The following is a 13,140-nucleotide window of genomic DNA, read 5'->3' as shown; positions in this document are numbered from 1 at the left end:
TTTATAAACACTGTACACTTAGGCTACACTAAAATTATAAAACAACACGAGATTAAATAATCAAAAGACATGGTAAAGATGTATGATAAGATAGATGTATTAGGCTGCCAGTGATGTTACATGAGATATTGTATTCCAAACTTATAAAAATTTATAAATAGAGCCTGACCAGGCAGTGGTGCAGTGAATAGAGCATTGGACTGGGATGCAAAGGACCCAGATTCTTTTTTTTTTTTTTTTTTTGAATTACACAAATTTGTATTCAAATAGTATGTGAACCTGGATATAAGAATGTATCATAACATTTTAACAGCCTGTTCTGGAAGCCTTTTAAAGAAGTAATAGATTTTTTAATCCCATAGAGATATATAGACTGCAGAAGGCACAGTAATATTTTTTTCTCAAACAATTCCCCTCATCCATTAAGAACTGAAAACTCATTACAGGGAGGAAAGTTTGAGATAATTTAATTTATCAAGACATTTTGAAGCTATAAGCCCTAGGCTCCTAATATAAGCTCAAACAATGTAAAAATAATCAGAATTTCATGTTCCTCTGCAGATTAATTTAATATATTAGTCGCATTAACAAATTATAGCAAAAAAAATTTATTCCATTCTTTTTTCAACATATACATTATTTCTTCTTCTGGTTACTTCAGTAATTTAAGCTTAATATTTACTTATTAAATATTAAATACAAAATAGTTTTTACAATCTTGCACTATTAAGAAGAAATAAAAATAATATATTTTTTAAATTGTGAAAATGATTAGAGACACTAGCTCTTCTTTAACAGTATTTGAAAATATATTTTGTTTATTTGAAAATATATTATTTCAAAAAACTTTTATTTTTGAAGGGTAAACTATATATAAATAAAAATCCATTCTTTGTGAATATAAGTGGAGAAGTTGCCAAATGATGAAGAGTAAGGCTATTTATAAATGAATTTCTGATTTTTCAAACAATTGTTGGAGTTTGTGCCAGATGTCTGCAGGATACATTTATTTCTGATAACTCTCAACACAAAAGTTTACATATTGTAAAATCTACTTGGATTCATAGGTTGTCTGTAACATAATTTAATCCTTTTTTAAGCTCCAGAAGTTACTGATCCAGAAGTACTATTTCCTTTTACAAGGAAATAAACTCCTTCTTTTTTTTTTAAATTCCAGGTGGTTTTTTTTTTAATTTTTATTTATTCATTTTAGAGAGGAGAGGAAGAGAGAGAGAGAGAGAGAGAGAGAGAGAGAGAGAGAGAGAAGAGACAGAGAGAGAGAGAAGTGGGAGGAAGAGCTGGAAGCATCAACTCCTATATGTGCCTTGACCAGGCAAGCCCAGTGTTTCAAACCGGCGACCTCAGCATTTCCAGGTCGACGCTTTATCCACTACGCCACCACAGGTCAGGCTATAAACTCCTCTTGAAGGTAAATTCTTCCTCTTTGAAAGATGTACTAAACATTTCTGATCACTAAAAATGTAAAGCTAAAGCTTCTAGCATTTCTTGAACATTGCCTCCACTTTCCAAAGATGTACATATTATCTCTCAGTGCCCAGATCAACAATAGAACTAAACCAAATATTTGGTGACTATCTCTTTTAAGAAGAAAAGCACCAACTATTCCAAAAATTAGCTTGCATATATCTTTGATTTTAACTATATGCTTCAGTCAAAAGCTCACTTGGTTTAATACAAAATTTTCTTACTTTATCCCTTTAGAACATTAGTAGTCAGCTTAAGATGCATATTCTGTGATCGCACATTTGGGTAAACCATTATTTTTCTTTAGAAAACACACTGCAGTTTAAAATATAGAGGAACACAAACCTCAATATTGAATTTAATAACCAGTGATAACTGATAATTATGTAACTGATATTAAGTTATTAAGGATACCCCTAAAACTTCTGAAAGTACACTAATAACTTGTTAAATATTCACAATCTCTTTAGAAAAGTAATTTATAAACATCATCTTAGACTGGTGTAATCTATGCAGTCCTACCTGATCTGACTCAAGAGCACAAAATGATGCATGTATATTGCTACCTGCCATTGCAGAATGGAAGGCAGCGTGATTTTATAAAAGAAAATTAAATGTAGCTGGGCGAATTTACTTAAAACTGGTGTTAATGTGCCATCTAAAGAAAAATACTCACATAATAGAATTTTTAGATAGCACCATTCTAAGACCCTTTGTCACCTTCATTTTAAGATTGTTAAAATATAATTCTGATGTTAAACATTAATGCAAAAATTCCTATCTTCACTTGTAAAAAATTATGTAATCAATAATATTTTTAATATGCTAAAAGCTACTAAATCAGTTTCTCCTTTTACACTGCACAACATCCATCTAAAGTATAAGGTGTAAATTCTTATAAATAATATGAAAATCCTTTGATTTTTACCAAATTTCAGTTGGCATCTGGTAATTCAGTAACTTAATTTGTTTTTTTAACCAAAAATATTGGTTACCAATGTTAATATGCCAGTTAAAAAATCAATTCCCTCTGATTTGGAAAGATTTTTTCAAAAAGTTGTAAGAATTTCAGCAAATCCAGAATAATGCCAAGCTAATCAGCAGCAGCCACTGGTACTCAGTATTGTTTGATCAGACAATCCTGATCAAAAATTTAAATTAGATGCCTTCGTAAGACAAGTGCCAAACTGTTGTTTTACTAAAATGCAGTAACTAATATTAAGAGCACCACTGTTGCTAAGGAGGTATGTAACCTCTCTCTATAAATATAAACCTACACTTAATACATATTCAGAAACAGCAACTATAGGTACAGCTCTAGTAGTGTTATTTGACTTTACATAACCCTAAAAGGGAAGACATTAATAACGATTATTTGGACTGAAAATCAGATAAATGTCTATTATTCACAAGAACCTTGTGGTGATTTTACAAATGCCTGCCCTAAAAGGGTACCTTCTGGTGAATTCAGATAAAAAATTCTAATGAGCCCTCTGCTCACCACCCCACCTCCATCCCACCTCCAACCCCCATACTATTGTACTTAGTGTCTGAACCTATTTGGACAAACACAAATAAAACCTTTTAAGATGTGAAGCTAGCACATTCACTCCCTTTCCTTTCTGTTTTCTTAAAATGACACACTTGTATTTATTTTCTAGGTTTCTTACTTCCAGTCATAACAAAGTAATGGTCATCGTCTTCCTTTTTCTTTGTTGGAGGATTTCTATCTGCACTAACTGCTTCCTTAGCAGATGAATGTGGTTTCCTGGTAGGAGCCAGGGCTTTGCCACCTTTTGGAGGTCCACTGGCTGAGCACTGGCTCTTAGTGGCAGTGTGTGCTGACTTTGACATAGCATGTCCTTTGGCAGACGACTGGGGAAGACTCATGATGGACAGTGGGGTCCGAGCAAGGGACTTTGACGAGCAGGGTCCTGTCTTCTGGGATGTATTCATTTTCTGAGGCTGCTTTTTGGCAACTGAAACTATATTCTTCTCTCTTGATTCCTGTGCTTTTGTGGGAGCAACTGAGGATACAGAAAAGGGCTGGTGGAAGGAAGTTCAAGGTTGACTTCAGTTTTTGTGCGGGCACTTTCCCTGCTTGCGGGGCTCCACCAGGCTGAGACAGTGTTCCCAGCCCTGTGTTTATAGTTTTGGAGCTAGATTTTGTCACTTTTACAGAGGACTGGACAGAAGGAGGAGGTAGCTTTGGACACTTTGATGATGACTTTAAATGTGCAGCTGAGTGATACAACGCATTATCCCTGGGAGATACATGATTGTGTTTCATATGCTTTGGTTCAGTTTTTCCAGAACACTTATTTGGCAAAAGTGTAGACTCAGGTACATCTCTTGATTTCTGGGCTGGAATGAGCTCGGCCTTTGGAGTATTGGGTGATGAGATACATTTTCTCAATGGCGCAGACACACAAGATGCAGCTGTTGATAAGGCTGGGGAAGGAGTGCTTTTACCTGCTAACTTCACAGACGCAAGTGGGGATGATGCACCGTGTGGCGGAGCCTGTGGTTTCTTTGTTACGTCCTTCGAAGGCTTGAGTTTGAGATGGGAAAGTGCAGCGGGAAAATGTGGCGCTTTGGGACGGACTGACCTGGAGCTCAGGTGACCTCCTTGAAGGAAAGATGCTGGCAGCAACTCACCTGGTACATGGGTCTGCTTTTCTGTGCCCCTTGGAATACCAACTGGTGTGTCAGGTTTGGATTTTTTTTTTTTCTTTTTGTATTTTTCTGAAGCTAGAAACGGGAGAGACAGTCAGACAGACTCCCGGATGCGCCCGACTGGGATCCACCTGGCACGCCCACCAGGGGGCGATGCTCTGCCCACCAGGGGGCGATGCTCTGCCCCTCCGGGGCGTCGCTCTGTTGCGACCAGAGCCACTCTAGCGCCTGGGGCAGAGGCCAAGGAGCCATCCCCAGCGCCTGGGCCATCTTTGCTCCAATGGAGCCTTGGCTGTGGGAGGGGAAGAGAGAGACAGAGAGGAAGGAGAGGGGAAAGGGTGGAGAAGCAGATGGGCGCTTCCCCTGTGTGCCCTGGCCGGGAATCGAACCCGGGACCCCTGCACACCAGGCCGACGCTCTACCACTGAGCCAACCAGCCAGGGCCAGGTTTGGATTTTTCTTTCTGAAACATGCTGACTGCTGGCAAGGGATTCATTTCTGGAGGCAGAGAGGTTCTGGTAGGCCCATCGGGTACACTTTCGTTAGAAACTCCTTTTTGAAATGCTAGAATTTTTTGTTCTAGTGTAACAAACTGCAATATTCGACAGGGTCATATTTAAGCAAAAATCCTTGAAGAGTATCCCAGCCTCCACCAACACGGACCATGACATGTTTTCCATGAAGCATTCTTATAAAGAGTATTTTAGTCGGTACCGTCCTTTAGATAAGTATTCAATAGAAAACCGATGAGAACAACTACAAGGAGGGTCTTCAGCAATATGTTTAACAGCTTCATGCAGCTCTTCATGGTGACAGCATGATTTTGGGATGCTGATGGACTCTTCAAGTCCAGAAGTATTAAGTAAGGTCTCTCTGGCTTGATTTCCTTCTCAAGTTTTACTGATACTGGTGGCTCCACCCCATATCTTGACACAATTCGACCAATTTCAAGAAGACAAAGATATACCTGTCTCGGATCTTTGTGCAAAACTAAACCTTCAGATTCAAAGAGGTAAGTCTAATCAACCCCAAGGAGCCGGCACCAGCGAAGGAAGTTCGCAGTATTGTCTCTAGCAAAGAAAGAACCTGAGGCAGCATCTTTCTTACAGAGAACTTTTCCCATTGGAAAATTCCCTGGTTCTTCAGAGCTGCCCGTTTTCACCATGTTTTGAAGAACATTAATCAGTTGGCATAATAGTACTCCACTATCAAGTTCTTCCAATAATCTTTCTGCCTTAACGTCAATACCTAATAAACCAGACAACCAGATTGACAGATCTTCTTGCACGGGCAGCAGGGTGGCTTTGTGCCTGACAGCTAGCCACTCGTCATATTGACAAACATCAGCCAAACCTGGCCCGTGTCTGGGGGGTCAGAGGGCTCCGTGGACTTAGAGGCAGGTCTTCTCCAAACCACACCAGCGCTGCCGCAGGAGGGTCACTTCACCCGGTGGGGCGACATCTTGGCTCAAGCAGTGCCATGCCGGCACGCCCGTGACCAGCCGCCGCCACCACCGGCTCTTCCGCCGCCACCGCCTCCTCCGCTGCCACCGCCTCCTCTCAGGACCCAGGTTCTAAACCTCAGGGTCACTGACTTAAGCGTGGGATTATTGACATGACCCTATGGTCCCTGGCTTGAAGCCCAAGGTCGTTGGCTTGAGCGTAGGATCATAGATATGACGCCATGGTCACTGGCTTGAGCCCAGAGGTTGCTGGCTTTAAACCCGAGGTCGCTGGCTTGAGCCCAAGGTTTCTGGCTTGAGTAAAGTGTCACTCACTCTGCTGCAGCCCCCCGCCCCCCCGCCCCCTGTCAAGGCACATAGGAGAAAGCAATCAATGAACAACTAAGGAGACTAAGGAGCAGCAATGAAGAATTGATTCTCATCTCTCTCTTTTCCTGTCTGTCTGTCCCTATCTGTCCGTCTCTCTGTCTCTGTCACACACACACAAAATTATAAATAGAAAGAGTATAATTTTTTTTTTTTACCTGCAAGGATTTTTTTTTTTAATTGAGAAATTAAATTTAGTGGAGGTTCATTGATCAATAAGAGTACATAGGTTTCAGGTGAATATCTCTATAGTATTTGAACTGTTGATTATATTGTATGCCCATCACCCAAAATCAAATCATTTTCTGTCACTATATATTTGTCCCTGCCTCCCCTTCTCTCACCCTACTTTCTCGGTAACTACTTCACTTTTTTTTTTTTTTTTTTTTCTTTTCATTTTTCTGAAGCTGGAAATAGGGAGAGACAGTCAGACAGACTCCCGCATGCGCCCGACCGGGATCCACCCGGCACGCCCACCAGGGGCGAAGCTCTGCCCACCAGGGGGCGATGCTCTGCCCATCCTGGGCGTCGCCATGTTGCGACCAGAGCCACTCTAGCGCCTGGGGCAGAGGCCACAGAGCCATCCCCAGCGCCCGGGCCATCTTTGCTCCTATGGAGCCTTGGCTGCGGGAGGGGACGAGAGAGACAGAGAGGAAAGCGCGGCGGAGGGGTGGAGAAGCAAATGGGCGCTTCTCCTGTGTGCCCTGGCCGGGAATCGAACCCAGGTCCTCCGCACGCTAGGCCGACGCTCTACCGCTGAGCCAACCGGCCAGGGCCACTACTTCACTTTTATCTATGTCCGTGAGTCTCAGTTTTATATCCCACCTATATGTGAAATCATATAGTTCTTAGGTTTTTCTGATTTACTTATTTCACTTAGTATAATGTTCTCAAGATCCATCCATGTTGTCATAACTGGCAATATGTCATCATTTTTTTTTTTTTGTATTTTTCTGAAGCTGGAAATGGGGAGGCAGTCAGACAGACTCCCACATGCGCCCGACCGGGATCCACCCCGCACACCCACCAGGGGGTGATGCTCTGCCCATCCAGGGCATAGCTCTGCCACTACCAGAGCCACTCTAGCGCCTGGGGCAGAGGCCACGGAGCCATCCCCAGTGCCTGGGCCGTCCTTTGCTCCAGCGGAGCCTCAGCTGCGGGAGGGGAAGAGAGAGACAGTGAGGAAGGAGAGAGGGAGGGGTGGAGAAGCAGATAGGTGCCTCTCCTGTGTGCCCTGGCTGGGAATTGAACCCGGGACTTCTGCACGTCGGGCCGACTCTCTACCACTGAGCCAACCGGCCAGGGCCAATGTCATCATTTTTTATGGCTGAGTAGCATTCCATTGTATATATGTACCACATCTTCTTACTACACTTGATCTTAGCTAAAAGGCCGAGAAGCGATGTACCACATCTTCTTTATCCAGTCTTTTATTAAGGGGCACTTTGGTGTTTCCATGTCTTGGCCACTGTGAATAATGCTATGATGAAGTGGGGATGCATGTGCCTTTGTGTACCAATGTTTTCAAGTTTTTCAGGTAGATATCCAGTAGAGGGATTGTCAGGTCATATGGTAATTCTATTCTTAATTTTTGGAGGAACCACCATACTTTCTTCCATAATGGCTGTACTGGTTTACATTCCCACCAGCAGTGAATGATGGTTCCTTTTTCTCCACAAACTCTCCAACACTTGTTATTTCCTGTCTTGTTGATAACAGTCAATCTAACAGGTGTGAGGTGGTATCTCAGTGTAGTTTTGATTTGTATTTCTTTTAATAGCCAGTGAAGATGAACATCTTTTCATATATCTGTTAGCTATTTGTATGTCCTCTTGGGAGAAGTGTCTGTTGAGGTCCTCTCCCCATTTTTTAATTGGGTTGTTTGCTTGCTTGTTGCTGATCTTTGTGAGTTCTTTATATATTTTGGATAATAATCCGTCATCGGAGCTACTGTTTGCAAATGTCATCTTCTATTTGGTTGGCTTTTTGTTTCATTGTCAGTTTCTTTTGCTGTGCAGAAGCCTTTTAGTTTGATATAGTCCCATTTATTTATTTTTGGCTTTACTTCCCTTGCCTTTTGGGTAATATTCATAAATTGTTCTCTACGGCCAAGGTTCATAAAATTTTACCTATGTTTTCTTCTATGTAATCTATTGTTTCAGATTATATATTTAGGTATTTGATCCATTTTGAATTAATTTTTGTGCAATGGGACAAACTGTAGTCAAGTTTTATCCTCTTGCATGTGGTTTTCCAGTTTCTGCAGCACCATTTATTGAAAAAGTTTTCTTTTTTCCCATTGTGTAGTTTTGGCTCCTTTGTCAAAGATTATTTATTCATATATATGTGGTTTTATTTCTGGGCTCTTGATTCTGTCCCATTGATCTGTATGTCTGTTTTTCTACCAATACCATGCGGTTTTGATTGTCATAACTCTAGTATAATTTGAAGTCAGGTAGTGCGATACCTCCGGCTTCATTCTTGTTCCTCAGGATTGCTTTGACTATTCGGGTTTTTTAATATGGTTCCATAAAAACCTGGTGATTTTTTGTTCTTTCATTAAAAAAATGACATTGGGCACCTTGGCCAGTTGGCTCAGTGGTAGACCATTGTCCTGTCATATGTATGGTCATGGGTTTGATTCCTGGTCAGGGTACACAGAAGTGACCATCTGCTTTCCCACCTTTCTACCTCCCCCTTCTCTCTCTCTTCCCCTCCCACTACCATGGCTCAATTAGCTTGAGTGAATCAGCCCCTCGCACTGAAGATGGCTCCGTGGCCTCTGTCTCAGGAGCTAAAAATAGCTTGGTTGCTGAGCAACAGAGGAATGGCCTCAGATGGGCAGAGCATTGCCCTGTAGGTGGCTGGCCAGTTGGATCCCAGTTAGGGCACATACAGGAGTCTGTCTCTCTGCCTCCCCTCCTCTCACTTAAAAAAAAAATTGGGATTTTAATGAGGATTGAATTAAACTTGTAGATTGCTTTGTGTAATATGGCCATTTTAACTTTGTTGATTCTTGCTATCCATGAACATGAAATATTTTTTTTTTCATTGTGTCTTTTTCAGTTTCTTTCAATACACTTTGTAGTTTTCAGTGTATAGGTCCTTCACATCCTTTGTTAAGTTTATTTCTAGGTATTTTATTTATTTTGTGTTGCAATTGTAGAAGGATTTTTTTTTGAGTTGATTTTCTGAAGGTTCATTGTTGGTGTATAGGAAAGATGTAGACTTTTGTATATTGATTTGTATCCTGCAACCTTACTGTATTGGTTTATTGTTTCTAGTGGTTTTTTGGTGGAGTCTGTGAGGTTTTCTATATATTGTATCATGTTATCTGCACAAAGTGATACCTTTATTTCTTCTTTCTTGATATGGATGTCTTTGGTTTCTTTCTCTTGCCTAATTGCTCTGGCTAAGACTTCCAGTGTTATGCTGAATAAGAGTGGAGAGATTGGGCAGCCTTGTTTTTTCCTGATTTTAGAGGCAAAGTTTTTAGTTTTCACCATTTAATATGATATTGGCTGATGGTTTATCATATATGACTTCTATTATGTTGAGGTAGTTTCCTTATATACACATTTTATTCAGTGTTTTAAATATAATGTCTTTATTGAGTCAATTAACTAGGGAAAATTTATAAATTTAAAAGTTGTAGAGGCTCTGGCAGGTTGGTTAGGTGGTAGAGCGTCGGCCCGGTGCATGGAAGTCCTGGGTTCAATTCCCGGCCAGGGCAAACAGGAGAAGCACCCATCTGCTTCTCCACCCTTCTCCGTCTCTTTCCTCTCTATCTCTCTCATTCCCTCCCACAACCAAGGCTCCATTGGAGCAGAGTTGGCCCGGGCACTGAGATGACTTCATGGCCTTCGCCTCAGGCACTAGAATGGCTCAGTTGCAATGGAGCAGTGCCCCAGATGGGCAGAGCCATTGCCCCCTGGTGAGCGTGCCGGGTTGATCCTGGTCGGGTGCGTGCGGGAGTCTGATTGCTTCCCCGCTTCTAACTTCAGAAAAATACAAAAAATAAAATAAAATATTGTACAGTATATTATAAGTGTTATATAAATTTTATTAAATATTTAATTATATAAGTTCTTATTTCTTTTTATTCTGTTAACTTGTTTGCTACTGAAATTTACCTGTGACTAGTACTTTGCCAGTGAATTTAGGTGTTCACCAACTATAGGATAGCTAATATCCTAGAGGCTTTTGAAGATTTTGTTTTCATGGTATATTTATCCAATGATGAAGTGGATTGAATAGGTTTTGGTGAATTATTAGGTGGTAGATTAGTTCTCATAAATGTAAATGTCTGACTAATTTTGATAAGTTTAAATCTGACCTCGAATTGAACTTCTCTTTCATTTGTTACATGATTACTGATTCTTATTCTTTTCTATAAGAGAAAAAAAGGAAGAAAAAAGGAAAAAACTATTCATTTTTCAAAGATGTAGGTTAAATAAACATTGCTAAATGATATTACTTTGTAGTAACTGTATAATTTATTGAGCTCTCAGAAATAATGTTTATTTATAAAAGATAAGAAAAATGATAAATAAAAAGTTGTTTTCTTGTAATATGAATCTTAATGTATTTTTTTAACTAAAACAACGTATTTCCATAGTATGTTTGTAGGCATGATATATTAATTTAGGGAACCATGTCAATCTAAAGAATTATAAAACAATGTGGCAGAAATTAAATTTGATTCTAAATTCTGGCAGTGGAATATTATCAAACAGATAAAGAACATATGTTTATTTATTCAGTAGATCATTTTTAATAAAAATAGGTCAAAATAATTGGTAGGACAGAAATGCTAATTAACGGAGCATAAAAGCAAAAAAAAATTTTTTTAACTACAATGAGTTGTAGTTGCATATAAAGTTCTAGTTTTTTGATAGCCTGAGAGAACTCACATAATAGCACAGGTCCATGCCTTTCTGCTCTCATGCAGGAGGCAGCCAAATGCCATCAGCCTTTTTTCCTTTCTGGCAAAGCACGTTATTTTCTGTTGGCCTTGTTTCCTCTTCTGTGCTGTGTCTGCTTTCCCTTCTGGCTCTGGTTCTATTTAGCCTCCTGCTTCAGGTTCTGCTTGTTTTCCTGGCTCAGGCAATGTTTATCTTCCATTCTCTGCTTCCTTTGTCAGCCCAGTAGGTCCCACACCTCCTGCCTCTCTGTGCACTTAATGTTCATTTCCTTTTCACTGCTCAATATTTATGCTTACCTTCTGGACCTAATAAACCTCCCTTTTCTGATTTACCCCACTATGCATAGAATTACACATAGAGTTACAATTATTTGAAACCTATAGGGTTACCCAGCAACCTATTACATGTGCATATATAAATGGTGGTTATAAAGGCACCTCATGTTATTTGGCCTTTTTTTTTTTTTACAGAGACAGAGAGAGAGTAAGAGAGAGGGATAGATAGGGACAAACAGACAGGAACGGAAAGAGATGAGAAGCATCAGTCATCAGTTTTTTGTTGTGACACCTTAGTTGTTCATTGATTGCTTTCTCATATGTGCCTTGACCGCGGGCCTTCAGCAGACCAAGTGACCCCTTGCTCGAGCCAGCAACCTTGGGTCCAAGCTGGTGAACCTTGCTCAAACCAGATGAGCCCGCGCTCAAGCTGGCGACCTCGGGGTCTCGAACCTGGGTCTTCCGCATTCCAGTCTGACGCTCTATCCACTGCACCACCGCCTGGTCAGGCTGTAGGTCATATTTAAAAATGTTTGACTGTTATTGCGTAAAAAATTTACTTTTAGCCTTGACTGCTTTCAGATGATACTTATCTAAAAAGACCACTCCATGTGGTTGTGATACACTTTTAGAAGCATGCACACAGAACTTTGAGAGTGGCTCTGAATTAAATTAGATTTACAACAGAAGCTCTTGAATTCTGTCACAATTTTTGTATGAGCCCAAGACAATATTCTTCTCTAAGATACCTGACTCAGAATTTCATTTGTTGCCACTGTGGATTCGAAAGTGTAATTCAGCAGCATATGAGCATTTGAAGCTCTTGCAGCTCCTTTGGAAATGACTGGGCTAAAAGAATGCACTGAAAGATTCACAGATATTGAAGTCCTACTTTTTTTTCTATTCATAATCTTACGAAAATTGAATTAGTTGAGATAGTTTTTTTTTTGGCTGGAAAAATGCATGAGGGACTTGTATACTTTGTTAGGACTAGAAATTTTGTCTGATTCAAGTGGCAGCAATTTGCCATCACATTAAGAACAAATAGTGTTAGAAGGAAAACTTTATTCCTGTGTTCTGTCTTGGTACCGGGATTTTGTCATCTGCCTGAATGGGGAGTGTTCTTTTTTTTTTTCCTGTTGCTAAATCTTATCTTAAAAACATTTTCTGTTGCTAAATCTTATCCTGCTGTATTGCTGTTTACAGCTCACACTGTTTCCAGTACGGGCCAGAGAGGCCCCTGGACTCTCGTCTGCTCAGGACTTTTGCCCTAGTGCACCTCTCTGTCTCTAGTTGTTAACCTAACTCTGCATGTTTTCATAGTGTATTCCTATGGCAGTCAAAGAAGAACCAACACTTATCCTAAAACTATTCCAAAAAATTCAAGATGAAGGCAGACTTACAAACTCATTTTACCAGCATTATCCTAATTCCAAAACCAGACAAAAACACTACAAATAAACAAAATTATAGGCCAATATTCCTGATAAACATAGATGCTAAAATCCTCAACAAAATATTAGCAAACTAGATCCAGCAATACATTAAAAAGATTATACAGCATGATCAAGTGGGATTTATTTCTGGGATGCAGCATTGGTACTGTATCTGCAAATCAATAAATATGATATACCATATAAATAAAATGAAGGATAAAAACCACTTGATCATATCAATAGATGCAGAAAAAGTATTTGATAAAATCTAGCATCAATTTATGATAAAAACTCTCAGCAAAGTGGAAATAGAGGGAATATTCCTCAATGTAGTAAAGGTCATATACGACATACCACAGCCAACATCCTATTCAATGGGCAAAACCTACAAGCATTTCCTTTAAGATTGGTAACAAGACAGGGATGTATGCTTTCACCACTCTTATTTAACATAGTACTGGAAGTCCTAGTCATAGCAATGAAACAAGAGGAAGAAATAAAAGGCATCCAAATTG

At 39.9% G+C, this 13,140-nt stretch overlaps 1 protein-coding gene and 1 pseudogene across 38 annotated transcripts in view; one reads left to right on the top strand and one right to left on the bottom strand.

Moving 5' to 3' along the window:
• Positions 1–13,140, top strand: part of RIMS2 (regulating synaptic membrane exocytosis 2) — a 653,442-nt gene that overhangs the window by 44,080 nt on the left and 596,222 nt on the right. The gene's annotated exons all lie outside the window — the stretch shown is intronic.
• LOC136329544 (GAS2-like protein 3) lies at positions 3,136–5,352 on the bottom strand (annotated as a pseudogene).

Source organism: Saccopteryx bilineata, chromosome 3, assembly GCF_036850765.1.
Source record: "Saccopteryx bilineata isolate mSacBil1 chromosome 3, mSacBil1_pri_phased_curated, whole genome shotgun sequence".
Classification (NCBI taxonomy): domain Eukaryota; kingdom Metazoa; phylum Chordata; class Mammalia; order Chiroptera; family Emballonuridae; genus Saccopteryx; species Saccopteryx bilineata.
Note: the sequence above shows the minus strand (reverse complement) of the source record. Positions and strands in the feature narration are given on the sequence as shown.